Source organism: Mobula hypostoma, chromosome 9, assembly GCF_963921235.1.
Source record: "Mobula hypostoma chromosome 9, sMobHyp1.1, whole genome shotgun sequence".
In the NCBI taxonomy this organism is placed as follows: domain Eukaryota; kingdom Metazoa; phylum Chordata; class Chondrichthyes; order Myliobatiformes; family Myliobatidae; genus Mobula; species Mobula hypostoma.
This window is the reverse complement of record NC_086105.1, coordinates 7,280,825-7,306,726: the sequence shown is the minus strand read 5'-3', so window position 1 is coordinate 7,306,726 and position 25,902 is coordinate 7,280,825. Positions and strand designations below refer to the sequence as shown.

Sequence of the window (25,902 nt, the reverse complement as noted above, 5' to 3'; positions counted from 1 at the left end):
TTGATATTTTCCTTTGAATGGGTTCCATGGTTTTCTGTTTCATGGCTGTCTGTGGGAAGACAAATCTCAGTGTTGTATGCTGCATACATTGATAAAGGTACTTTGAATCTTTGGATAAAAATGTTAATTAAATCTGATCATTTAAAAAATTTGACTGTAAACGGGTCAAGTAAATTTACTACGCCAATCCAAATTACTTTATTTTCTTTAGATAGAGGTGCCCCTATTGTATGTACAGTAATGATCTCTTTGACAAACTTTTCAAATGAAAAGCAATGAAGTATTAAAGATACATCAGTAATAACCTGTGGCAGAATAACTGGCAGACCAGTGATCAAAGTGATTTGTCAAGCAGTTTATTCAGATAAACTGCAAGATTAACTCATTTTACTGATTTTTTGAAATATAGCAGACAGGAATTTTTCTCTAGTTATGGTTGTTTCTTCCCCTACACATCTCCCAGCAAACACACAGCAATTGTTTTTGAATAATTATATATTAAACCACACCTTCCTTCTGGCAAATGTTCCAGGCATAGCTCATTTAAAATTTTGGGCACCTGATCAATCAAAATGGTTGGGGTTATGTATAGCGTTAATCTCCCTCTAAACTGCTTGCAGTAAATAGGATAGTTGTTAGTTCAGACTGAGCTGCTTGGGTAGATGGACAACAAATCAGCAGAGATGAAAAAAGCAATGGCTTTGTATGTAAATTCCTCATAATAGTCACATACTAGCAGCTGACAATGTATTTTTTTAAATGAAGGGTAATGATGTCCTGAATAAAGTTGCAGCAACTCTAGTGATCCACATATACTCAGGAACTATAGCTTATATTAATAATAAATCTCCTAAAAAAAAACTAAGTGAATTTTTAGTGGTATTTCCAATACTATATTTATTTAGTGTGATAGGACCGATATATTTTGGCAGCACTTAATATCATTAAATCCCTCTTTCCTTTTGTATTACAAAAGTACAATACCAAAATTAAGTAAATAATCTTCGGCTGTAACAAATCTAAGCACTTTTCCCTGGACCTTAACAAAACTAATAATGAACCAAGACTGGTTTCTCAACCCACTTTTTTCCTAATGTAATCAGACAGAAAACAATGAATTACCATTTTCCTGAAGAAATCATCTTTACATGACAAATATCAAGAGATTTTATTTTTTTATGGGAGATCATAGAAAATGGCATGGAGCACTTTAGTCCTCAAGGGTCTTCACAGTCCATACCAAGCCTCATACTTAGTTCGAACTTTTTGATATTCCATCTTTTTTTGAACTGGTATTTCCCGTTCAAAATAATTTGTCATTTCTACAATATCATACCCAACAAACTGAATGACTTCATCCCACGCCATAAATTTCTAAGATTTTAAGACATTGTTTATTAACCTTTTTCTCCATTGGGAAAATCTTAAAATTAGTCTCTCACGACATTGATGGAAGCTGCTGAAAATGATCACAATTTTTTTTCTGTTAATTTTAATAATTTTGTCAATCTCTCCAAAGGAAGCCCTTAACATCTTCAACTACAAATAAAACACATGTTCAATTTCTCTTTAATTGCAATCTTTCAGTTTTAGCAGCATCCTTGTCAAATTATTCTCCATTTGTATATACTCTTTCCTATGGTAGCTGCACAAAAACATCATCTGATTACACCGTTTTGGGATCTCAACAAACACAAATGGCAGAATAACTACTCAAGTGCCTGAAAGCTCTGGCCATCAGTTCCAAAGAAATTTTACTCAGTTTTAAAAGAACTACATGTTACTTATTTTAGCATTACCTAGACCAGCGGTCCCCAACCACCAGGCCGCAGACCGGTACTGGGCCGCAAAGCATGTGCTACCGGGCCGCGAGGCAACGATACAAGTCAGCTGCACCTTTCCTCATTCCCTGTCATGCACTGTTGAACTTGAACATAGGGTTGCCAACTGTCCCATATTTGCAGGGACATCCCGTACATTGGGCTAAATTGGTTTGTCCCATACGGACTGCCCTTGTCCTGTATTTCCCCCGCTAATGTAGAGCGTTCCTATGAAACCTTTCGTGCCGAAATGGCGTGAAGCAAAGAAGCAATTACCATTAATTTATATGGGAAAAATTTTTAAGCATTCCCAGACCCAAAAAATAACCTACAAAATAACACATAAAACCTAAAATAACACTAACTTATAGTAAAGGCAGGAATGGTATGATAAATACACAGCCTATATAAAGTAGAAATAATGTATGTACAGTATAGTCAGGAAGATTAAGCCAAAATCGATTTGTGGAAAAAAAATCGGCACATACGCGCACACAGGTGCCCACGCAAGGCTTCATGGTCATGGTAGTCCTTCCTGGGGTAAACACAAGTGTCCCAGGATTTGACTGCTACTTTTGTCCCTTATTTGGGAGTGAGAAAGTTGGCAATCCTCACTGTAAAAGACAGGTTGAGGTGTGTTTAACCCTACTTGAACCCCCCCCCCCCCCCCGGATCGGCAGGTCCGCAAGAATATTGTCAATATTAAACCGGTCGGTCCGTGGTGCAAAAAAGGTTGGGAGCCCTGACATAGACGTATCAATAGTCACTACTGACTGCATTTGACACAAGAGCAAAAAATGTATCATTTTTTACTTCAAATTGCTAACGCCCCAACAGCCACTTTTGGAAGGCCCATAAGCACCAGTCTTTGCAGTACTTCCATAGTCACATGGTCCCAATCTGAAAAAGACCTGTTAATTCCTGTTTTTCTTTTGCTTTCTGTTCATTAATCATCATGGGATTCATTTTGAATTCCACAGACTTTAATCTTCCTGACCAATCTCTGGTATGAAATCTTTATGAAAAGCCTTCCAAAAATATGAATATACTGCATCAACTAGTCCTCCCTTATCTATTCATAGTCACTTCCCAAAGAATTTCAAGGGATTAGTCAATTTTTCTTTCATATATCCATGCTGACAAGAATTACTGAAACAATGAGAGTAGTCTAATAGTTCTTGAATAGCACATGACTTCTTGAATATTTCTTCAACTACATATGAACAGTGTAACTAAGGCAGGTTATACTTAAAAACAGATACATCCCCATCACTCCTAATAAGTTGCTATAGATACCTTTGAGTGCTCTTCCTGAACAAAAATCAACTGAAAATAAATACCAATTCATGATTAAATTTGTGATTAAAAATTCATGATTGCTGAACCTCTAGATCTAGTTGCCTGTCAACTTGCATCTACTTGGCTCTTTGTTTCAAAAATTAATTACATTGCTGCCCCTGGCTGATTTATTTTTATCTAAACATTCATTGAATGGTAATCATTTCACCACACCTATAATATGTACCAGAAATCCTATCATTCTTTTAAGCCTTACAGCATTCCATATAAAGCAAAATTTTGGTCTGAAGTAGATGTTGTTCCAGCTTCAGGCAACAAAGCACCTACTGTTTTCCTAACGATGGCCAAATTCTTCAAAAAATATTGGGGGGAGAAAAAGCATGCACAGGGTCACCAACATGTACTGAATTCTACCAATATCAGAACATTTTTCAGCTGCAATCATTCCATAATATTCAAAGGCTTCTGCATGGGCCACATTTTCACAGCTGCATGCTGTCAAAATGTAGCAATCAGGTTATTAATTTGATACAGTCTTTGGCAACAACAATGGAACTGAAATCAGAATAAACCAAACACTCCAGAATACTGCAGTCAGTTGAACAGAGGAAAGGAGATACCTTCCTTCTCTGCTTCTGTTGTGTTTCTGTGTAATTTTCAGCATGGGGGGAGTAATGCTAATCTCAGAAATTTCAGTAAGTAGAGCAGTTAGAAAACATGGTCTGATAAACAGTCCACCACCAAAGTTCTTTTTCCAAAACAGTGAATTAGGTTAAATAATTAAGCACTATGAATATTTTATGTGCAGACATTGTATTAGTAAATATGGACAAAAACTCAAAAGGTATCATGGCAACATTTAAATTCCAGTAAAAATGGTGCTGGTAAATCTATTCAAATACCCCCATGGGCTCATTTAACAAATACAATACAAAGACCATCTTGAAGCGCCTATTGTTATTTTTCCATTTATGGGGAGCATTGAACTTCGACCTGCTATCTTGGCTTCAATTGGGAAATGATGACTATTTTAAACCTTGCACAGCAGTACTTTGACAGTGAAAAAGACGTGCTATTAACTCTGAAAATATTGAACCACCCTTCTTTCTCATATCACCTATAATAATTTCTAAGCAACTCAACAGTGCACTTCTGCAATAGGATTTTGTTGACCAGCACAGAGGGCTCAGTTTATCCGTCCCTCGGTTGTCTATCCAGACATGAGACTATCAAATTTGAAGAGGCTGGTGCTTTTGCAATTCTTGTGAAACATTTTATTTGCCAGATGCAAGGTTGCAGTCAGGGGCAATGGTCGAAAAAATAACTGTCCATTTTGATTTCTACAGATTTGTCTCAGCATTTAGAAATTCTTTTGACTTTTATGATAAATGTATCCACATACTGAACATGCCATTGCAGTGAGTCACCTACGTTGGTGTTTCTTCCTGTTCCTGCACCCTCACTTCTGGTTTCTAGGAATTATCATTGGCACCTTTGGTGATGTCGTTCAAAAATGTAGTATCAGGTTTGTAATGTATAATGTATTATTTGTAATAATCTGGATTCTGAGATCCAGATCTGTTTCACAGTTGAAGTAGATCTCTCAACCACTTCTAAGGCGATGCACCAACCCAAATTGGAGAGCGAGATGTTTGCTTCAATTAAATGTTAGAACAGTGAGAAAATAAACAAGCTGCTGTAAGAGAGGGGAGATGAAGAGCTTTCACCAGGAGATGATATCTGTTCAGGGTATATATCTAGAAAGTTATTCTACCAGCAGTAAGTCAGTTCGGAACAATGTGAAACATGTTCAGGTAGCTCCACTATTATGTAGATTTTCTTAATGTATATTGGTTATAATATGATTGATGCATTTAAGGAACACCATCTTCATTACCTGGGCCACTTTGTTTATAACATAACCTTTAAAATCTATATTTGAAGGCAAATACAGTCTGTTCTGCTATAATGCAACTTTCTAAAACATGGAGTTTTTTCTTAAGAATACAAGTGTAACATTACAGTATTTAAGAGTATTCTTGGAAGTCAACCATTTGTTCCAGCAATGTCAGATCACTACAGCCGTGATCTGTGGTTAAACTCTTTCCAGGTTTGTAGTGCACTTATTTACAAACTCTCACCATCAGTAGTTCAAGGTGAACAAGGTGGTCAGTAGCCCTCTCTATTCAAAAATTACTACCAGTGATCGACAGGCAAAGCAGGGACACAGCTTTACATGGCTTCCAGTTTATCCAAGATGCCAGATGCCAATTACATCACACAAAGCTACTTGCAGGCACCATGTCAAACTGAAGATGCATCATAACTGAAAGGGAATTCAAAGTTCTAAAGTTCAAAGTAAAGTTTATCAGAGTACATAAGTGTTACCACGTACAACGCTGAGATTCTTTTTCCGTGAGCATACTTAGCAAATCTATAGATCAGTAACTGTAAACTGAAACATCAGGAACTATACACTGCGACTGCTGAAGCACCCAGGCAACAGTTGTTGTACACACAGTCTCTCCCATCTCAGCTACTAAAGCTTGTAACTCCTCCAGATTTTTCATAGGTCTCTTGATGGCCTCCCTCACTAGTCGCCTTCTTACACAATCACCCAGTTTTTGACGACGGCCTACTCTAGGCAGATTTACAGCTGTGCCATATTCTTTCCATTTCTAAATGATTGACTTAATTGTACTCCAAGGGATATTCAGTGACTTGGAAATTTTCTTGTATCTACCTCCTGACGTGCTTTTCAATAACTTTTTCACGGAATTGCTTTAAGTGTTCTTTTGGCTTCATGGTGTAATTTTTGCCAGGATACTGACTCACCAACAGTTGGACCTTCCAGATACAGCTGTATTTTTACTGCGATCCATTGAAAGACATTGACTGTACCCAGGTGATCTCCATTTAACTAACTATCAGATTTCTAAACCAATTGGCTGCAGCAGTGATGATTTGGTGTGACATATTAAGGTGGGGTGACTGGTTATGGAATCAATTATTTCGTGTTTTCTATTTGTAATTAATTTAATCACTTTGTAGAGATCTGTTTTCACTTTGACACGCAAGTCTTTTTCTATTGATCAGTGTCAAAAAAACCCAAATTAAATCCACTGTGATTCAATGCTGTAAAACAATAAAACATGAAAACTTCCGGGGGGGGGGGGTGAATACTTTTAATAAGTACTGTAAATAAATAGCAACATATAACAAGCATGAAGTAACAATGTAACAGAGTTCTTAAATGAATGTAATTATCCCCTTATGTTCAAGAGCCTGATGGTTGAGGGGTTGATGGTTAACTGTTCTTGAACCTGGTGGTGTGAGTCCTGAGGCACCTGTACCTTCTACCTGTTGGCATCAGCGAAAAAAGAGCATGGCCTGGGTGGCGGGGATCTCTGATGATGGATGCTGCCTTCTTATGGTAATATTTCAGGTAGATGTGCTCAGTGGTTGGGAGGGTTTTACCCTTGATGCACTGGGCTGAACCCACTACCTTTTGTGTTGCCATTCCAGGCTGTAATACAGCTGGAGAACACACTTTCCACCACATATCTATAGAGGTTTGCAAAGGTTTTCGATGACATGCCGAACCTCTGCAGACTCCTGAGGAAGTAGAGGTGCTGTCATGCTTTCTTTGCAATTATATTTATATGGTGGGTCCCGGACAGGTCATCTGAGATAATGACACCCAGGAATTTAAAGTTGCTGACCCTCTCCACCTCTGATCCTCCAGTGACTATTGGTTCACGGATCTCTGGTTTCCCTCTCCAGAAGTCTACAATCAGTTCCTTGGTCTTATTATCATTGAGTGAGAGGTTGTTGTTATTGCACCACTCAGCCAAGTGTTCAATCTCCTTTCTGGATGCTGATTCATCACTCCCTTTGATACAGCCCACAACAGTGGTGTCATCAGCAAATTTGTATATGGTGTTGGAGCTGTATTCAGCCACACAGTCATAGGTGTAAAGTGAGTAGAACAGGGGGCTAAGCATACATTCCTGCGGTGCTCCTATGCTGATGGAGATTGTGGAGGAGATGTTTTTGCCAATCTGGACTGACTGGTATCTAGATCCAATTGCACGACATCCAACCCGCATATGATCATAGACAGTGGATCATCTTAGACAATGCCTGGTATGCTGGCAGCAGTCAAGTTGGCTTTATACTGTGACAATGGCATAAAGAAGACATCAGAGCCAGGATCAGCTCTATCACTGCTGTATGTTGTGAAATTTGCTTCCTTTGCTGCAGTAGCACAATGCAATAAATAGAGAAAAAAATGAATGACTATAATATTTTATATATATATATATATAAAAAAACATGGCTTTAGTTACATACATAATACGCATATAAAAATAAAACAGTTAAATTAAATAAGTAGTCCAAAAATAGAAATAGGTAATAAGAGGGGAAGAAGCTATTCCCGAATCATTGAGAGTGTGCCTTCAAGCTTCCGTAGCTCCTTCCTGATGGGAAGGAGGCACAACCTGGGTGCTGGATCACATAGACTTGCTGACGACATGGCTCAAGAATCAAAAGCACAATCCATGGGTAGTACGTGTGCAACTAAAGCCATGTTACAACATGAAACGTAATGTAGAACAGATTACTGGCAACAAGGTTCTGCTGATCTGGAGGAGCCCTGTAGAACCATGCCCAACAAAAGCTTTCAGGATGCACGGTATGCTCACAACCCAGCTAACTTCAGTTCTCACTACACTGTACAATCAGCAGCAAGATAGGGGGAGGAAAATAACAAGGTAGGGAGGACACAATTCAACAGCTCCTTTCCCCCCATGTTCTCCTTGAACTCCGCCAAGCTCTATATCAGACCTTCCGAATTGATTCTATCAGGTGATGAAAATCATTCTCCATGGGCAACAGTGCCAAAGTAAAAGTCAGAAAAACAAATTTACAAGATTTACTTTCTTATGTCTTTACAAGTTCTAACGCTACCACACAGCAATGTTCCAGTGCCCTTGGCATGGATGATGGCTTACTGGTGACTGCAGTGCACGTAGATATTACAGAAAAGATGATAACAATCTGACCTTGCATGACAAAAGTCTGAGCACCCCCTGCCTGGAGCGTAATGACTACTTTCAGAAACCTGTGAATGAAAGTTATTAACTTTGGTCCTTAACGTTAACTTGATTTCCTAACAGGATTGGCAATGCACCAAGAATTGTACTGCACACATTTACTCTGTACCTTATTTCATGATGATCCACGTCTGAGATCTCAGAACAAAATGTGTGATGCTGTTCACCAGGAAGATTGCAAGTGCTTTAACCGTACCCCCATCATCTCTGCTGGACACTCTTGCCATAGGAAGTTCAGACATTTCAACTAGCCACAGATCCAGCTGGAGATAACATGTGAAGGTATGCCTTCATCACTAAGAATCAAGTGAAACTGTGTCTTTTTGAAAGGCCTAGATAGAGTGAATATGAATGATATTTCTTATAGTGTGAACAGTTAGGACCAGAGGGCACAGCCTCACAATATAAGGAATTCCCTTTAGAGCAGAAACGAAAAGGAATTTCTTCAGCCAGGATGTTGGAAAATCTGTGGAATTTCATTGCCACAGACGGCTGTGAAGGTCAAGTCATTGGGTATGTTTAAAGTGAAGGTTGTTAAGTTCTTGATTAGTCAGGGCGTCAAAGGTTACAGGAAGGAGGCAGAAGAATGGGGTTGTGAGGGAAAATCGAAATCAGCCATGATGGAATCGCAGAGCAGACTCAATGAGCCTAATGGCCTAATTCTGCTCCTATGTTTCATGGAGTAACCTCCTCCTGCTCCTAATTTGTATGCTTCAATGACACTGGAAACACATGAAAATACTGCAGCAAATTAGATTACTGAATGTTCTTAAACTCCCTCCACTTTAAAAATGAGGGAAAGCATAAAAGGACATGGGATGTTTAATTTCTAATGCAATTATTTCATTTATTTTATTTCATTATTCCTTTAAATTCCATTTCCTTCAAGTACTTTTGTGCTATTTCTCACCTAGTCCAAATAGTTGTGCCTGGGAAAAGTTCGATTTTCCTGTTGGCCCTAATCAGCTGGTACTAAGAAAGAATGTAATTGCTTTTGGACTTAGAAATTATTTAAATACACTTAAAAGTACCTCTACAAAAACATTAGTAGACATAAAAGTACTTGCATTGTAAAACTATTTCAGATATTTGATACAGAGCTGCCGTTTCAGTCCGTTTTGCCAATGTTGGATTTTAAATTCAGACTGCAATTCAACCTTCACTCAGGCCACCAACACAAATGTTCCCCCTCCCTCTCTCCCCCCAAAGATTAAGTCACCATCGTCTTACGCTAGTCTGCAACATATTTTATGTTAGTAATCTTGGTTCCAATGATATAAAAGCATCTTGAAATTGGACTGATGAATAAGGAATTATTTGAGGCCTCCATCGGTTAGGGTCAACAATGGATGCTGTGTCCTAGCTGTCTAGATACACCAAGCCTGGGCTGTTCAATACGGAGAGCAAACTGTTGCCCATGCAGCAAACTCTCCCTCTCCATGCAGCTGAAGAACCCAGCTGAATGGCAGAGACTGATACAGTTTGACACCAGCAGCATCGCAGGAGTTGGCAGTCACTGATGAACTCAACACAGGCCTGCCTTAAGGACTCCAGGTCTGGGCTTTTCCTTGGGGTTTACTCCCGAAGCCTTCCCCACGACTGAGTATAGCTGCAAGGAAGCATTGGTTTGAGATCAGAATTTTTCTTCTCCTAGATGAGCTGCCAACCACAGCTAGTGAGCCCCATCTGCCCGAAGCAACTGGTTTTAAGGAGCCAGTAACCCGCATTGTCCCTTCTCCTGTCAGTAGAAACCATTCTACCAGGCTTAGTAGCTAAGCCACATGTGAAGGCCAGGAGCTGGACTTGGTTGTCAGAGGCTATTTGAGGCACACGCCTTTGGGAGCATTTAATAGGTGGTGGGAGCTTGTCTCCATCACCACCCCCAGCTATGACAACTTTAAGGAATTATAACAGGGCTAAAACTTGAACTTCTGTCACATCCTATGATGTTTTCAAAATTTTAAGAGAGCAAGTGTTCCTGGGTTATACATACATAGACTACTGGTAGTAATGGCTAGACTTACACAACACAGGAGCAAAGTTTGTTTCATTTAATAATTTGCCAAGTACAATCAATTGTGCTATCCCACAATTTCAGGGATAGCATTCTTCCAGATCAACAAGGGATGTGGTAAAATCTGGAGGGAGATGTTAAGAAAGAGGGGAAATAAAATAGGATTCACTTGGCCAGTGAGGACCTGCCTCATCAAAGCGCCTGTTTCTGTGCTGGTATATTTATGGATGGCACTTCTGCCTGCAGCTCATGTGACATGTCACTGGTCTGGGAAGATGATCAAACTGATGAGAACTTGGTAAGACGTAGTCATTTATCCAATGCCAAAGAAATAACAAGTCACATATTTATTGAGGCAGGGTTGAGTATTGTGACATAACAGAAATATACAGCTTCAGAGTGATGGAGTTCCAAATCCAGCAACACTACTGGATTATTTTTAAATATTTTGGGTAGCTTTTTCACCCCACCTTTTGGTTTTTCCAACTTCTAAACTGTTATAGAGAAAAGGGCTGCATGGGAACTGTAGAATAATTTTCCTCTGGAAAAGAACCACACTGCTTCCAAATAATCAATCTGTGATTATGCTACAGTTTATTCTTAGCAGTAAACACCCCCTTATTCTGCCAATCCAAGATTTGTTAATTATTGGTATGGCCACATGCTGTATCACAGACCACTTCATGATGAAGACTGCACTTAACTTCAGAAATGTGAATCATGTGACAGTGTGGTTTTATCTCTGATGTTCAAGGCCAAAATTCTTGTGGGTATGGTTCCACAATCGCCCACATTTATCACTAATTTCAACTGCACCTTTCTTTGCTGACACAAAGGTAACACGTTACTCAGGCTCTGATTACACTACTAGCTGTCAAGAATAGAAAAGGTGCTTCTTAAGATTCAATGATTCAAAGTACATTTACTATCAAAGAATGTATAAATTATACACCTTAAACTTTGTTTGCTTACAGGCAGCCATAAAGCAAGAAACACTAAGAACCCAATTGAAAAAAACATAACCACTGCGCTGAGAAAGAGGGGAAAAACACACACACCATTCAAACAATAGGAGCAAATGACAGCATTCCAAACCGGACTGAGTCCTTAGATCTACTCCCAGAGCAGCCAGAGTAGGCTCGATCTCAGTTCAACATATTAGTGGGGCAAAAACACTGCAAAACTCATGGAGAAGACACCTGCCAGAACGGTACACATCCTTGGCACTGCAGAGAGCAGAATGGACATTGCAGGAGAGTGAGCAAAAGCAGCCCAACCCTCACCTCCAGTCCTGACACTCGGGCTTTCCCGTCCATCTGGACCGGCACTTAAATTGGCCAAGCACCGGGTAGTGCCTCATTCTGGAACCCGGACCCCGGCACAGCAATATGCTTCAGCCACATAGCCCAAAACCATGCATGAACAGTAGTACATGATTTAAACAGTAACACACGATTTACTGAGGAGATGGACAGGACACTCCAATGTCTGTCACATCAAGATTCTTCAATTTCCTACACACATTGAAACTCGGGATATTTTTACAAAATTTATTTATCAAAAACAGTTAAAATATATATCAGCATCCACTGAGCTGCAACAACCTGGGTGCATGTTCTATTCTTTGTCTTCACCTTGATGACAACTCATTTGAGACCTCCAAATCATTTGTCCATGAAGCTAGTGACTAATTAGGCATGACACCAGCTCATTAGACCTCATTTGTAACAATCATTTAAAAGATAAATAGGCCTATTCGTAGTGTGGTAATATCATAAAATCGCAGAATACGATGGGAGATAAACATTAGATGCATTTTGTAATGAAGGAGCACTGCTGGTTCTGTAATCAAATGGCTGAATGTTGCCAATCAGTCACTAGGAGAAGACTACTCAAAATTACACAGCCCACTTACGACAATCTGGCGGCAGTGAGTAAAACCCAACTTATAAAGAAAGTGTGCTGTCGGCCTGCTGATCCATTTGAGAGGGGGGAGAATACCATAACCACACGCACACAAGCCCCACTGTAGTTTCTGCATCACACCCACACAACCCCCTTTGAGTGTGTGATTAGAAGGGCTGATGCATGATCACACCAAATTCCTTCCTTCAACTCACACATCAAGAGCTTGCCCTCTTGGCTGCATTCTTCCCTAACAGCCTTGGTAACCTTAGCAACCAAGCACTCCTATTATGACCAGCTGGTCTTTTAAAGCTGTCTATGCTACCATCTGAACTTTTATATCACTTCAAACAAGGCCAAGAGTTTACTTCAGCTCCCACGTCACTTTTATTCAAAGTAGAGACGGGGGCCTGGTTTACACTGAGACTGGGTCACAAGTGACACCCAAAGGAAAAGGCCGCATTTCCTTAAACCTTGGGTCAGACATAGTGCCCTGCTACACAGATTCTGCATGCAGTTTTGTTTAGCTTGGATTTGAACTGTTAAGAAAAAAAAGTTGTCAGAATTTGTGATTGTTGGCAAAGCACATTCTCGGCCTGTTCCTCATGGTGAAGCACGCTCTCAAACTAACCTCTCATGGAGCAGCTGCCAGGGTATCCAGAACCTTCCACATTGCTAAAAATGAATTCCAACTGTGTCAGCATTTGAGCACTTTCAGCAAGACAAACTACAGCCCTGTTGCCTTTCAAAAAAAAGGTATAAAAGACGACACATTCGTACTACTGAAGCGTAGATGACTGCAGACGCCTAGGTCTCCCTCTGTAAACGAGCCTCAGTTCCAGAAACCAATGTGGCTGTATGATTTCACTGGATGTGAGCCAATTTCATTTATGCAATCCAGTGAACTGGTACTTGCATTCTATGGTCCGGTGTATAAAAATCCCAAAGCCTACTTCGCCATTGGAAACTGTCTCCCCAGACTGACTGTTAAAGCAGGAATGAAATGAAAAGTGTTTGTTCCCTTGAAGAGAATGTAGTGATAACATGAGGATAAGGCTCGCCAACAACAAGTCTCAACATTTCAGGTATAATTCCTAGAACACAAGAATAATTTTTTTATGTTAGACTAATTTTAAAAAGGATCTAAAATTATCATTTCGGATTCAGTGCTCCTTCAAATTACTTAAAACCAAGGAGGAATCGATCTTTGTAATAGTGCGCCACTGTAATAGTGTAATAGTCCTCCCACAATCTAAAGATGTACCACTTAGTAGGTTAATTGGTCATTGTACATTGTCCCATGATTAGGTTAGGGTTAAATCGAAGGTTGTCGCAAGCTGCTGGGCAGCGAGGCTCGAAGGGCTGGAAAGACCTACTGTATCTCTAAATAAATAAACATGTATCGTGATGCGGTTGCGTTTAGTACACCGTTCCTATTTTAGACTCAGATTCGCTTATCACACGTACATTGAAACACACAATGAAATGTGTCATTTGCACCAACAACACAACCCAAGGATGTTGTAGGGGTAGCTCACAGTATCAGTAAATGTTCCAACGCCATATATAGTTATGTATATTTTATACTGTGTGACCATCAGAATACCTGGTGCATTAGTAAGTTCACTTTACTGTGTCACACACTTCTATCTCACTGACCATAACTTATTCTGACCTTTATGATATGCAGTTATACTGAATGTAAACAGTGGTTTACTGGTTGGGCACAGGAGTACATTCAGCCAGAGACTCATTCCACCGAGATGCAACACAGAGTGTCATAGGAAGTCATTCCTGCCTGTGGCCATCAAACTTTACAACTCCTCCCTTGGAGGGTCAGACACCCTGAGCCGATAGGCTGGTCCTGGACTTATTTCCAGCCATAATTTATATATTACTATTTAACTACTTACGATTTTATTACTATTCAATTATTTATGGTGCAACTGTAGCGAAAACCAATTTCCCCCGGGATCAATAAAGTACGACTATGACTACATTTCACCAAGCTTTTCTACCAAACATCATTTAAATTGGAATGCAAATTTATTCTTAAAATTACTTATTAACTAATTTCAGGTTAAAGTAGTTAATATGCCACATGAATACATAGTTTCAAGACAGTATAAATCAGAGTGAAGCAACTCACACTGAGTGAAACAAGTCACATTCACATTAAAAAGTTTGAAAGCCAACTGTTGAGACCTAGAACACCGACTGACTGATGTCTGTTTTTCCACAGATACCATCTGACGTGCTGAGCACTTCCAACTCTATCATTGCTTTGCAGATTGATTTCCAACACCTGCAGTTTTTTTTTGTTGGAGGTATTGCAACCAACTTATTCTGCAGAAGACAGCACTCTGTACACTCTGGATTTAAAATAGTACTTAGCCAAGGCTTTAAGGATTTTTGACGTGGTCAATGCAAGAGCATGCACAGCTCAAGTATGAAGCACCTGCTGGGTCAGCACAGTAGCGTAATGGTCAGCACAACGCTCTACGGTACCAGCAACCAGGTTTCAATTTCTGCCGCTGCCTATAAGAAGGTTGCACATTCTCCCAGCACCGCGTGGATTTCCTCCGAGTGCTCTGGTTTCCTCCCACGGTCCAAAGACGTACTGGTTAATTGGTCATTGTAAATTGTCCTGTGAATAGGCTAGGATTAAACCAGGGGATTGCTGGGTGGCACGGTTCGAAGGGCTGAAAATAAATAAACAACAAGGATAGTGTGTCATCATCTGGCTGTTCCAACTCTTTGAATGAAGGTACAGCATAATTCCACATTCCATGGCAAAAAATATCAAAAACAGATACAACACAGAAACAGCCCCAAGTCTGTACTGACCATCAAGTGCCCATTTACTAATTGTAACCATTTTTACTATCATTTATAATTATATCCATTTGATATTCTTCTCAACACCTATCAACTCCTGCAGATTCCACCACCCACCTACACATATGCAGCAATTTGCAGCAGCCTATTAACCTAACAAATCACGCCTCTCTGGTGTGTGGGAAGAAAATGGAGCAGCCTGGAGGAAACCTATACGGTCAGCGGGTTAATGAACTTTGCAAACTTTGCAGAGACAGCACCCAAGGTGAGGATTGAACTCGAGTCTCTGGCACTGTGAGGCAGAAGCTCCATTAGTTAGTCATAGTCATACTTTATTAATCCCGGCGGAAATTGGTTTTCGTTACAGTTGCTCCATAAATAATAAATAGTAATAGAACCATAAATAGTTAAATAGTAATATGTAAATTATGCCAGTAAATTATGAAATAAATCCAGGACCAGCCTATTGGCTCAGGATGTCTGACCCTCCAAGGGAGGAGTTGTAAAGTTTGATGGCCACAGGCAGGAATGACTTCCTATGACGCTCTGTGTTGCATCTCGGTGGAATGAGTTTCTGGCTGAATGTACTCCTGTGCCCAACCAGTACATTATGTAGTGGATGGGAGACACTGACCAAGATGGCATGCAACTTGGACAGCATCCTCTTTTCAGACACCACTGTCAGAGAGTCCAGTTCCATCCCCACAACATCACTGGCCTTACGAATGAGCTACTGTGTTGCCTAAAAAGATTATATTTTTTTTTAGATTTTATTTACTGTCACAAATTATCCACTTTTTAAAAAACAAAAAATATTGTTCCTTATGAAAAGTTAAAAACTACAGATGTTGGCAATCTCAAATAAAGGACATTTGTACAAAATATTACATTTTCTTTTCTCTTGTTTTTGCAAGAGACCCCAGAGCAAAATTAAGCTTAGATTTACAGAACAGAAACCAACATTAGTAAGAATTAACTTGCCATAAACAGCTTGTCCGGCTTTTTTTTTGGAAATGTAGCATCACAGATAAAGAGTTGATCAGAATCAAGTTTAATATCAATGGCAATGCCATGGAATTTGTTGTTTTGTGGTAGCAGTACTTCCTACAAAGCGAAACCTAATAGCATGAATGAAAGCGGTGCTTCTCTACCAGATGAGCTCAATGCCCTTCATGCCTGCTCTGAAAGGGAGAAGATCCTTGCTGCACCCTGTGACCCTATAATCTCGGAGGCCAATGTCAGGCTGTCTTTCAGGACGGTGAACCCTTGTAAGGTGGCAAGCCCCAAGGGAGTAGCTGGTAAGGCACTGAAAGCTTGTGCCAACCAGCTGGCGGGAGTATTCAACCTCTCACTGCTACAGTCAGAAGGTCCCACCTGCTTCAAAAGGGCAACAGTTATACAAGTGCCCAAGAAGAGTAGTGTGAGCTGCCTGAATGACTATCTCCCAGTAGCACTCACATCTACAGTGATGAAATGCTTTGAGAGGTTGATCATGGCCAGAAGGAACAACTGCCTCAGCAAGGACCTGGACCCATTTCAATTCACCTGTCACCACAATCACTACAGCAGATGCAATCTCAATGGCTCTTCATATGGCTTTAGATCACCTGGACAATACAAACACCTATGCCAGGATGCTGCTCATTGACTACAGCTCAGCGTTTAACACCATCATTCATATAGTCCTGATCGATAAGCTAGGGAACCTGGGTCTCTGCATCCCCCTCTGCAAATGAATCCTCAGCTTCCTAACCGATAGACCACAATCTGTGCGGATTGATATTAATAACTCCTCCTCACTGACAATCAACACTGGTGCACCTCAGGGATGTGTAATTAGCACACTGCTCTACTCTCTCTATACCCGAGACTGTGTGGCTATGCACAGCTCAATGCCATCTATAAATTTGCCTAAATATACATTGTTGTTAGAATCTCAGATGGAGATGAGAGGGCATCCAGGAGCAAGATATATCCAGCTAGTTGAGTCTTGTCAGAGCAACAACCTTGCACTCAACATCAGTGAGACTAAAGAGCTAACTGTGGGCTTCAGATAGGGTAGCCAAGGGATCATGAACTAACCATCAGAGGGATCAGAAGTGAGGATAATGAGCAATTTCAAGTTCCTGGGTGTCAAGATCTCTGAAGATCTAACCTGCTCCCAACAAACTACTTATTGGACTTCTGTATAACGCTGCGCTTCCATGTTTCTAGAGCTTTCATTGAGGTAAATACATCCAGGATATTCTTTGGTTGTCTTGCAGACTTAGGAAAATTTTTGGAAGTCACAGATGAGTCACACTACAGAATATCCAGATTGTAACCTCCTCAGTGTCACAGGCTCAAACTCTTCACCCTTAATCCTTCACTCTATCCATACCACGTTCATTCTCATAGAGGGATCAGAAGGGGAGAGAGTGAGCAATTTCAAGTTCCTGGGCGTCAATATCTCTAAGGACTGAACATGGACACAATATATTTATGTAGCTATAAAGAAGGCAAGACAGAGGCCACATTTCATTAGGAGTTTGAGGAGATTTGGTTTGTTAACTAAAACACCTGAAAATTTCTACAGATATACCATGGAGAGCATTCTGACTGGCTGCATCACCGTCTGGCATGTGGCATGGCGGTGGTGGTGGGGGGGGGGGCTACTGTACGAGATCAAAGTAAGTTGCAGAAACTTGTTAAAATTAGTCAGCTCCATCATGGGTACTAGTCTCCACAGTATCCAAGACACCTTCAAGGAGCAATGCCTTAGGAAGGCAGCATCCATCACCACCCAGGATATGCCCTCTTCTCATTGTTACCATCGAAAAGGAGGTACAGAAGCCTGAAGGCACACACTCAACGATTCAGGAACAGCTTCTTCCACTCTGCCAACCAATTTCTAAATGGATATTGAACTCATGAACACTATCTCACTACTTTTGTTTTGTTTTTTTGCACTACCTATTTTATCTTAACTCTTTAATAGACAGTTTTTTCTCCACATTTATTTATCATATATTTCATTGTGCTCCTGATGTAAACTTAACAAATTTCATGACATATGCCAGCGATATTAAACCTGATTCTGATTCTTCCTAATGCAGGATGAAAATTACAATCCATTTGGGGGGCAATTTGTAAAACTGTAAAAGATCTAACAAAGACACTTAAATTTAAGGAAAATTAACACTTGGGTGTAGCAGGAATGGTCACTGCATGTGATTTTTTAAATTACTTTTGGAGGGAAGCTTCACGTAAGTGTATTTTAAACAGTGGCTGGCATTAAATTTAATATAACTGCCTTCAAGAAACTTTTTTTAAAAAACATAATGTTTGATTCTTGGTAATTTTCAAACACTTTGCTGTTGCACTTATTTAGCCTAAAACTGATAGAGAAAAGATCTATAAAAAGAAATCGATAAAAAGAGAACATTTAATTTAGCTCAAAATTGAAGCGAAATTGTGGAAAATTTGTTTGGACTAGGTTTATGACATATTATCTCATTTTCTTCATTATTAGTTCATCACCAAATTGGTGACTGTTCTCTGACCTCAACTTCAACTCCCATAACTCAACTATGAAGATCAATTTCCTGTTTTGAACAAATTTTTCTTCAAAACAGTAAACAGACTAAAATGCCCAAGTCTGTCAATATTTGATAATGTTCCCATACTGGTGATTTTTTTCTCCCCAACCTGTCTCTTGTACTCCCATACAGGAGAAAGATCTTGCCCAACTCCAATCTGCGTTCTTCTTCCCTGCCTTCACTTAAATTTTGTCTTCTTTCTCAATTCTATTTTAGTCAACAGTACTGTGGTCCGTGGGTCCTCTGTACTTTCCTGTTTTGATAATCGGTGTAAATTCCGTACCATCTTTCTCTCAGGCTTTTATTATTGAGAATTCTCATCCTACCTTATTCTAATAAAGCTAATTTTTCATTAAGCAACAAAGCCATTTATTTTATTTTCTCAAACAGTCTTCAGACTTTTAACGGACTCAACAAATATACCTCAATCATCATTTCCTGATTAAATGACCTGGTTTTTTACCCCCCCTTTTTTTCCCCCCAATTGGAAGACCCTGGTTGTACAATCTATACAGGCAAGGCTACTGAAATGCAGCCCTAAATGTAGATGCTACATTATTCAACGTAAAAAGATGTGCAACACACACGATAATGTTCAACATCTTAAAAGACTATCAGCTTCAGTTTTTACCCTGGCTTCAGCATATTAGAATGGGTCGTCTTAAGGAAACATGCCTACTAAATGGCATTAACATACATACCTGGCCTGCTCCTCCACCTCCCCCCTCCCCCACCCACAGAAGCACGAGATTCAGAGGAAGCAAAAAGTCATTCATTTCATTCTGCCCTACATATACAGTGGCATACAAAAGTTTGGGCACCCCTGGTCAAAATTTCTGTTACTGTGAATAACTAAGCAAGTAAAATATAAAAATTTCCAAAAGGCATACAGTTAAAGATGACACATTTCTTTAATATTTTAAGCAAGAAAACTTTTTTTATTTCCATCTTTTACAGTTTCAAAATAACAAAAAGGGAAAAGGGTCTGAAGTAAAAGTTTGGGCACCCTGCATAGTCAGTACTTAGTAACACCCCCTTTGGCAAGTATCAGAGTTTGTAAACGCTTTCTGTAGCCAGCTAAGAGTCTTTCAATTCTTGTTTGGGGGATTTTCGCCCATTCTTCCTTGCAAAAGGCTTCTAGTTCTGTGAGATTCTTGGGCCATCTTGCATGCACTGCTCTTTTGAGGTCTATCCACAGATTTCCAACGATGTTTGGGTCAGGGGACTGTGAGGGCCATGACAAAACCTTCAGCTTGCCCCTCTTGAGGTAGTCCATTGTGGATTTTGAGGTGTGTTTAGGATCATTACCCTGTTGTAGAAGCCATCCTCTTTTCATCTTCAACACTTTTTTTTTTACAGACGGTGTGATGTTTGCCTCCAGAATTTGCTGGTATTTAACTGAATTCATTCTTCCCTCTACCAGTGAAATGTTCCCCGTGCCACTGGCTGCAACACGAGCCCAAAGCATGATCGATCCACCTCCGTGCTCAACAGTTGGAGAAGTGTTCTTTTCATGAAATTCTGCACCCTTTTTTCTCCAAACATACTTTTGCTCATTACGGCCAAAATGTTCTATTTTAACTTCACCAGTCCACAGGATTTGTTTCCAAAATGCATCAAGCTTGTTTAGATGTTCCTCTGCAAACTTCTGACGCTGAATTTTGTGGTGAGGACGCAGGAAAGGTTTTCTTCTGATGACTCTTCCATGAAGGTCATATTTGTGCAGGTGTTGCTGCACAGTAGAACAGTGCGCCACCACTCCAGAGTCTGCTAAATCTTTCTGAAGGTCTTTTGCAGTCAAACGGGGGTTTTGATTTGCCTTTCTAGCAACCCTACGAGCAGTTCTCTCGGAAAGTTTTCTTGGTCTTCCAGATCTCAACTTGACCTCCACCGTTCCTGTTAACTGCCATTTCTTAATGACATTATGAACTGAGGAAACGGCTACCTGAAAACGCTTTGCTATCTTCTTATAGCCTTCTCCTGCTCTGTGGGCATCATTTATTTTAATTTTCAGAGTGCTAGGCAGTCGTTTAGAGAAGCCCACGGCTGCTGATTGTTGGGACACGGTTTGAGGAGTCAGGGTATTTATAAACCTTTGAAATTTGCATCACCTGGCCTTTCCTAACGATGACTGTGAACAAGCCATAGCCCTAACAAGCTAATTAAGGTCTGAGACCTTGGTAGAAGTTATCTGAGAGCTCAAATCTCTTGGGGTGCCCAAACTTTTGCATGGTGCTCCTTTCCTTTTTTTCCACTCTAAAATTGTACAAAAGTAATACACTAATCTTGCTTAAAATGTTGAAAAGAATATTTCATCTTTAACTTTATGACTTTTGGAGATCAGTTCATCTTCTACTCACTTAACTATTCACAGTAACAGAAATTTTGACTAGGGGTATCCAAACTTTTGCATACCACTGTACTTAGAGACAAGATTTACAAGCATTTGGAGAAGCATCGTCTGATAAGCATGGATTTGAGGGGCAGGTTGTGCCTCATGAGCCTGGTTGAATTATTCGAGGATGTGGCAAAACAAATTGATGAAGATAGAGCAGAGGATGCAGTGTATATGCATTTTAGTAAGGAGTTTGACAAGGTCCCCCATTGTAGGCTCATTCAGAAAATCAGGAGGCGAGGAATCCAGGGAAACCAGGCTGCATGGATTCAGAATTGGTTTGCCCACAGAAGTAGATGGAGCAAATTTTGCCTGGCAGTCAGTGACCAGAAGACTTCTGGGACTCTTGCTCTGTAATTTTATAAATGACTTGGTTGAGGAAGTGGGATAGTGGGTTAGCAAGTTTGCAGATTACACAAAGATTGGTGGCATTGTAGATAGTATAGAAAGTTGTCACAGTTACAACGGGCCATTTTAGGATGCACAGCTGGGCCGAAAAGTGGCATATGGAGTTCACCCAGAAAAGTGTGAAGTGATTTACTTCAGGAGTTTAAATTTGAAGACAGAGTACAGGGCTAATGTTAAGATTCTTAGCAATGGGGTGGCGGGGGGGGGGGGAACTGGAGGATCATGGAGTCCATGTCCACAGATTCCTCAAAGTTGCTGCACAAGTTGGTAGGGTGGTAACGAAGGCACATGGTGTACTGGCCTTCATTAGTCAAGGGACTGAATTTAAGAGCCACAAGATGATGTTGAGGCTCTATAATATTCTGGTTAGACCACACTTATGATTATTGGGTGCAGTTCTGGTGCCCTCATTATAGGAAGGCTGTGGAAGCTTCAGAGAGTGTGCAGAGGAGATTTACCAGGATGTTACCTGGATTGAAGAGAATGCCTTATGAGGATAGTTTGAGTGAGCTAGGGCTTTGCTCTTTGGAGTGAAAGAGGATGAGAGGTAACTTGATAGAGGTGAACAAGAAGCATTGACGGAATGGACAGTCAGAGACTTTTTCCCCAGAGCAGTTAATAAGGGAGCAAAATTTGAAAGAGATGGAGGAAATTATAGAAGAGATGTCAGAGGAAGGTTTCTCTACACAGAGGGTGGGGGAGGTGCATAGAACACACTATCACAGGTGGTGTAGAGGCAGATACTTTAGGGACATTTAAGAGACACTTATAGGCAAGTGGGTGAAAAGAAATGGAGCTATGTGAGAGGAAAGGGTTAGATTGATGTCAGAGTAGGTTAAAGGTTAGCACAACATCGTGGGCCAAAGGGTCTGCACAGTGCTGACAGTAAATCTGTTCTATTTACCACAGATTGCCAGCAGAGTTAAGAACTGTACAATGCAGAATTTATTTTGAGAAAAGGTCACAAGTTAGTAAGTTCCCAGACCATAAAACTTGTGATTGTATTTCAATATTTCCCATTAAGTAATCATAGAAAATTTTTTAGAAATTAAAAAATCCTTTGACTAGGGCCTTTAATAAGAACTATTATAAGCACAAGGCCTTTCTAATAGTTTACATGAGCAAACAGTCAATACTCTCCAGTAAAGTCTTTCATTAAGCCAAATGAGTTCATAAGGTCATCTAATCCTTGAAAAGCATACACCACAGTAATAAGTTCATCACAAAAACAAATAATATAAATTAGAATTAGGAGTGGGCTACTCAGCCATAAACCCATTAGATATAGGGGCAGAATTAGGCCATTCGGCCCATCAAATCTGCTCCACCATTTCATCAATTCTGATCCAATTTTCCTCTCAGCCCTAATCTCCTGTCTTCTTCCCATGTCCCTTCATGGCCTGACCAATCAAGAATCTATCAACCTCTGCCTTAAATATGCATAAAGACTTGACCTCCATAGCTGCCTAAGGCAAAGAATTCCACAGGTTCACCACTCGCTGGCTAAAGAAATTCTTCATCTCCATTCTAAAAGGATGCCTCTCTATTCTGAGGCTGTGCCCTCTGGTCTTAACGCTCTCCCACCATCCACTCTATCAATGCCTTTCACCATTTGATAGGTCTCAATGAGGTCAACTCTCATTCTTCTGAATTCCAGTAAATACAGGCCCAGAGCCATCAAATGCTCTTCATATAACAAGCCAATCAATCCTGGAATCATTTTCATGAACCTCCTTGAACCCTATCTAGTTTCAGTACATCTTTTCTAAGATAAGGGGCCCAAAACTGCTCACAATACACCAACACAAAATACTCTGCAGATGCTGGGGTCAAAGCAACACTCACAACACGCTGGAGGAACTCAGCAGGTCGGGCAGCATCCGTGGAAATGATCAGTCAACGTTTTGGGCCAGAACCCTTCATCAGGACTGAAGAGGGAAGGGGCAGAAGCCCTATAAAGAAGGGTGGGGGAGGGTGGGAAGAAGGCTGGTAGGATCCAGGTGAAAAATCAGTAAGGGGAAAGATAAAGGGGTGGGGGAGGGGAAGCAGGGAGGTGATAGGCAGGAAAGGTGAAGAAGGAATAGGAGAAAACACAATGGGTAGTAGAAGGAGGCAGAGTGAAATAAGGATAGGGGAAGGCAGCGGGAGGGAATTACCAGAAGTTGGAGAATTCTATGTTCATACCAAGGGGCCCCTATTTCACTCTGCCCCCTCCCCCAGCTGCCTATCACCTCCCTCATGGTTCTGCCTCCTTCTACTACCCATTGTGTTTTCTCCTATTCCTTCTTTACCTTTCCTGCCTATCACCTCCCTGCTTCCCCTCTCCCACCCCTTTATCTTTCCCCTTACTGGTTTTTCACCTGGATCCTACTCCTTCCCACCCTCCTTTATAGGGCTTCTGCCCCTTCCCTCTTCAGTCCTGACGAAGGGTTCTAGCCCAAAACGTCGACTGATCGTTTCTACGGATGCTGCCCGACCTGCTGAGTTCCTCCAGCGTGTTGTGAGTGTTGCTTTGACCCCAGCATCTGCAGAGTATTTTGTGTTGGTGTATTGTGAGCAGTTTTGGGCCCCTTATCTTAGAAAAGATGTGCTGAAAGGTGAAGAAGGAATAGGAGAAAACACAATGGGTAGTAGAAGGAGGCAGAACCATGAGGGAGGTGATAGGCAGCTGGGGGAGGGGGCACAGTGAAATAGGGGCTCCTTGGTATGAACATAGAATTCTCTAACTTCTGGTAATTCCCTCCCCCTCCCTTCCCCTATCCTTATTTCACTCTGTCCCTTCTACTACCCATTGTGTTTACCCCCATTCCTTCTTCACCTTTCCTGCCTATCACCTCCCTGCTTCCCCTCTCCCACCCCTTTATCTTTCCCTTTACTGGTTTTTCACCTGGAACCTACCAGCCTTCCCCTTCCCACCCTCCCCCCCACCTTCTTTATAGGGCCTCTGCCCCTTCCCCCTACAGTCCTGACGAAGGGTTCCGGCCCGAAACGTTGACTGATCGTTTCCACGGATGCTGCCCGACCTGCTGAGTTCCTCCAGTGTGTTGTGAGTGTCACAATACACCAAGTGAGGCCTCACCAGTGACTTATAAAGTCTCAATATTACATCAGTGCTTTTATATCCGAGTCCTCTTGAGTGAATGCTAACACTGCATTTGCCTTCCTCACTACAGTCTCAACATGCAAATTAAGTTTTAGAGAATCCTGCACAAGGACTCCCAAGTCAGTTCATTACATTTTCTCTCCATTTAGAAAATAGTCTACACTTTCATTTCTTCTACACTTCCCAAGACTATATTCCATCTATCATTTCTTTGCCCTTTCTCCCAATCTATCTAAGTCCTTCTGTAGTCTCTCTACTTCCTCAAAACTACCTGCCCCGCCAGCTATCTTCATTTCATCTGCAAACTTTGCAACAATGCCGTCAAATCCATCATCCAAATCATTGGCATATAACGTAAAAAGAATCGGTACCAACACAGACACCAGTGGAACACCACTAGTCACTGGCAGCCAATCAGAAAATGCTCTCTTTATTCCCACGCTTTGCCTCCTGCCAATCAGCCACTGCCTTATCCATGCTAGAATCTTTCTTGTAATACCATAGGCTCATAGTTTGTTAAGCAGCCTCATGTGTGGAACCTTGTCAAAGGCCTTCTGAAAATCCAAGTACACAACATCCACTGGATCTCCTTTGTCTATCCTCCTCGTTATTTCTTCAAAGGATCCCAAGAGAATTATCAGACAAGATTTTCACAAGGAAACCATGCTGACTATGGCCTATTTTATCATGTGCCTCCAAGTACCCTGAGACCTCATCCTTAATAATTGACTTCAATATCTTCCCAACCACTGAGGTCAGACTAATTGGCCTATAGTTTCCTTCCTTCTGCCTCTCTCCGTTCTTGAAGAGTGGAGTGACATTTGCAATTTTCCAGACTTCTGGAACCATTCCAGAATCTAGTGGTTCTTGAAAGATCATTACTAATGCCTCCACAATCTCTTCAGCCACCTCTTTCAGAACTCAGGGGTGTACACCATCTGGTCCAGGTGACTTATCTACCTTCAGATCTTTCAGTTTCCCAAGAACCTTCTCTCTAGTTATGGTAACTTCACACACTTGTGTAAAACTTTCAAGAGACTACTACCCTTTGAATAGTGGAATGGATTTCTTCTTCACTCACCCAAAATAAAGTGATGGCCATTGGGCAAGTTTTGATATAATGCTTAAAAAAAAAATCATTTCCTTCCCACTGGAATGCTAGTGCATGTTAAATTCCTAAATCCATAAAACTAAGCTTGAATCCTTAAGATGACACTTGAGATGTGTACAATAATTGAACTGAAGCTACACTTGAAAAGGGTACAGAAACTGAACTAGAGGTTGTCATTTCCATTTATTGTAGTCCTCCTCAAACATCTTTCTCAAACACTCAAATGACATTTGCACCTACATAGATTTTTGGCTTCTCTCCCTTAATTCCTAGGTATTTTTCTATTTCGTGACATCTTTCATCCTAGTACCAAG

At 40.7% G+C, this 25,902-nt stretch overlaps 1 protein-coding gene across 5 annotated transcripts in view; it reads right to left on the bottom strand.

The window, feature by feature from the left end:
* Nucleotides 1-25,902, bottom strand: part of frs2a (fibroblast growth factor receptor substrate 2a) — a 119,821-nt gene that overhangs the window by 65,518 nt on the left and 28,401 nt on the right. The window contains exon 1 of one of the 5 annotated variants that reach the window (XM_063057694.1): nucleotides 12,787-13,506. The exons of the other annotated variants lie outside the window; for them this stretch is intronic. The gene's annotated coding sequence lies outside the window, so the exon portion shown is untranslated. Of the gene's footprint in view, nucleotides 1-12,786; nucleotides 13,507-25,902 lie in introns of those variants that run through there. 5 annotated transcript variants of the gene reach the window in all.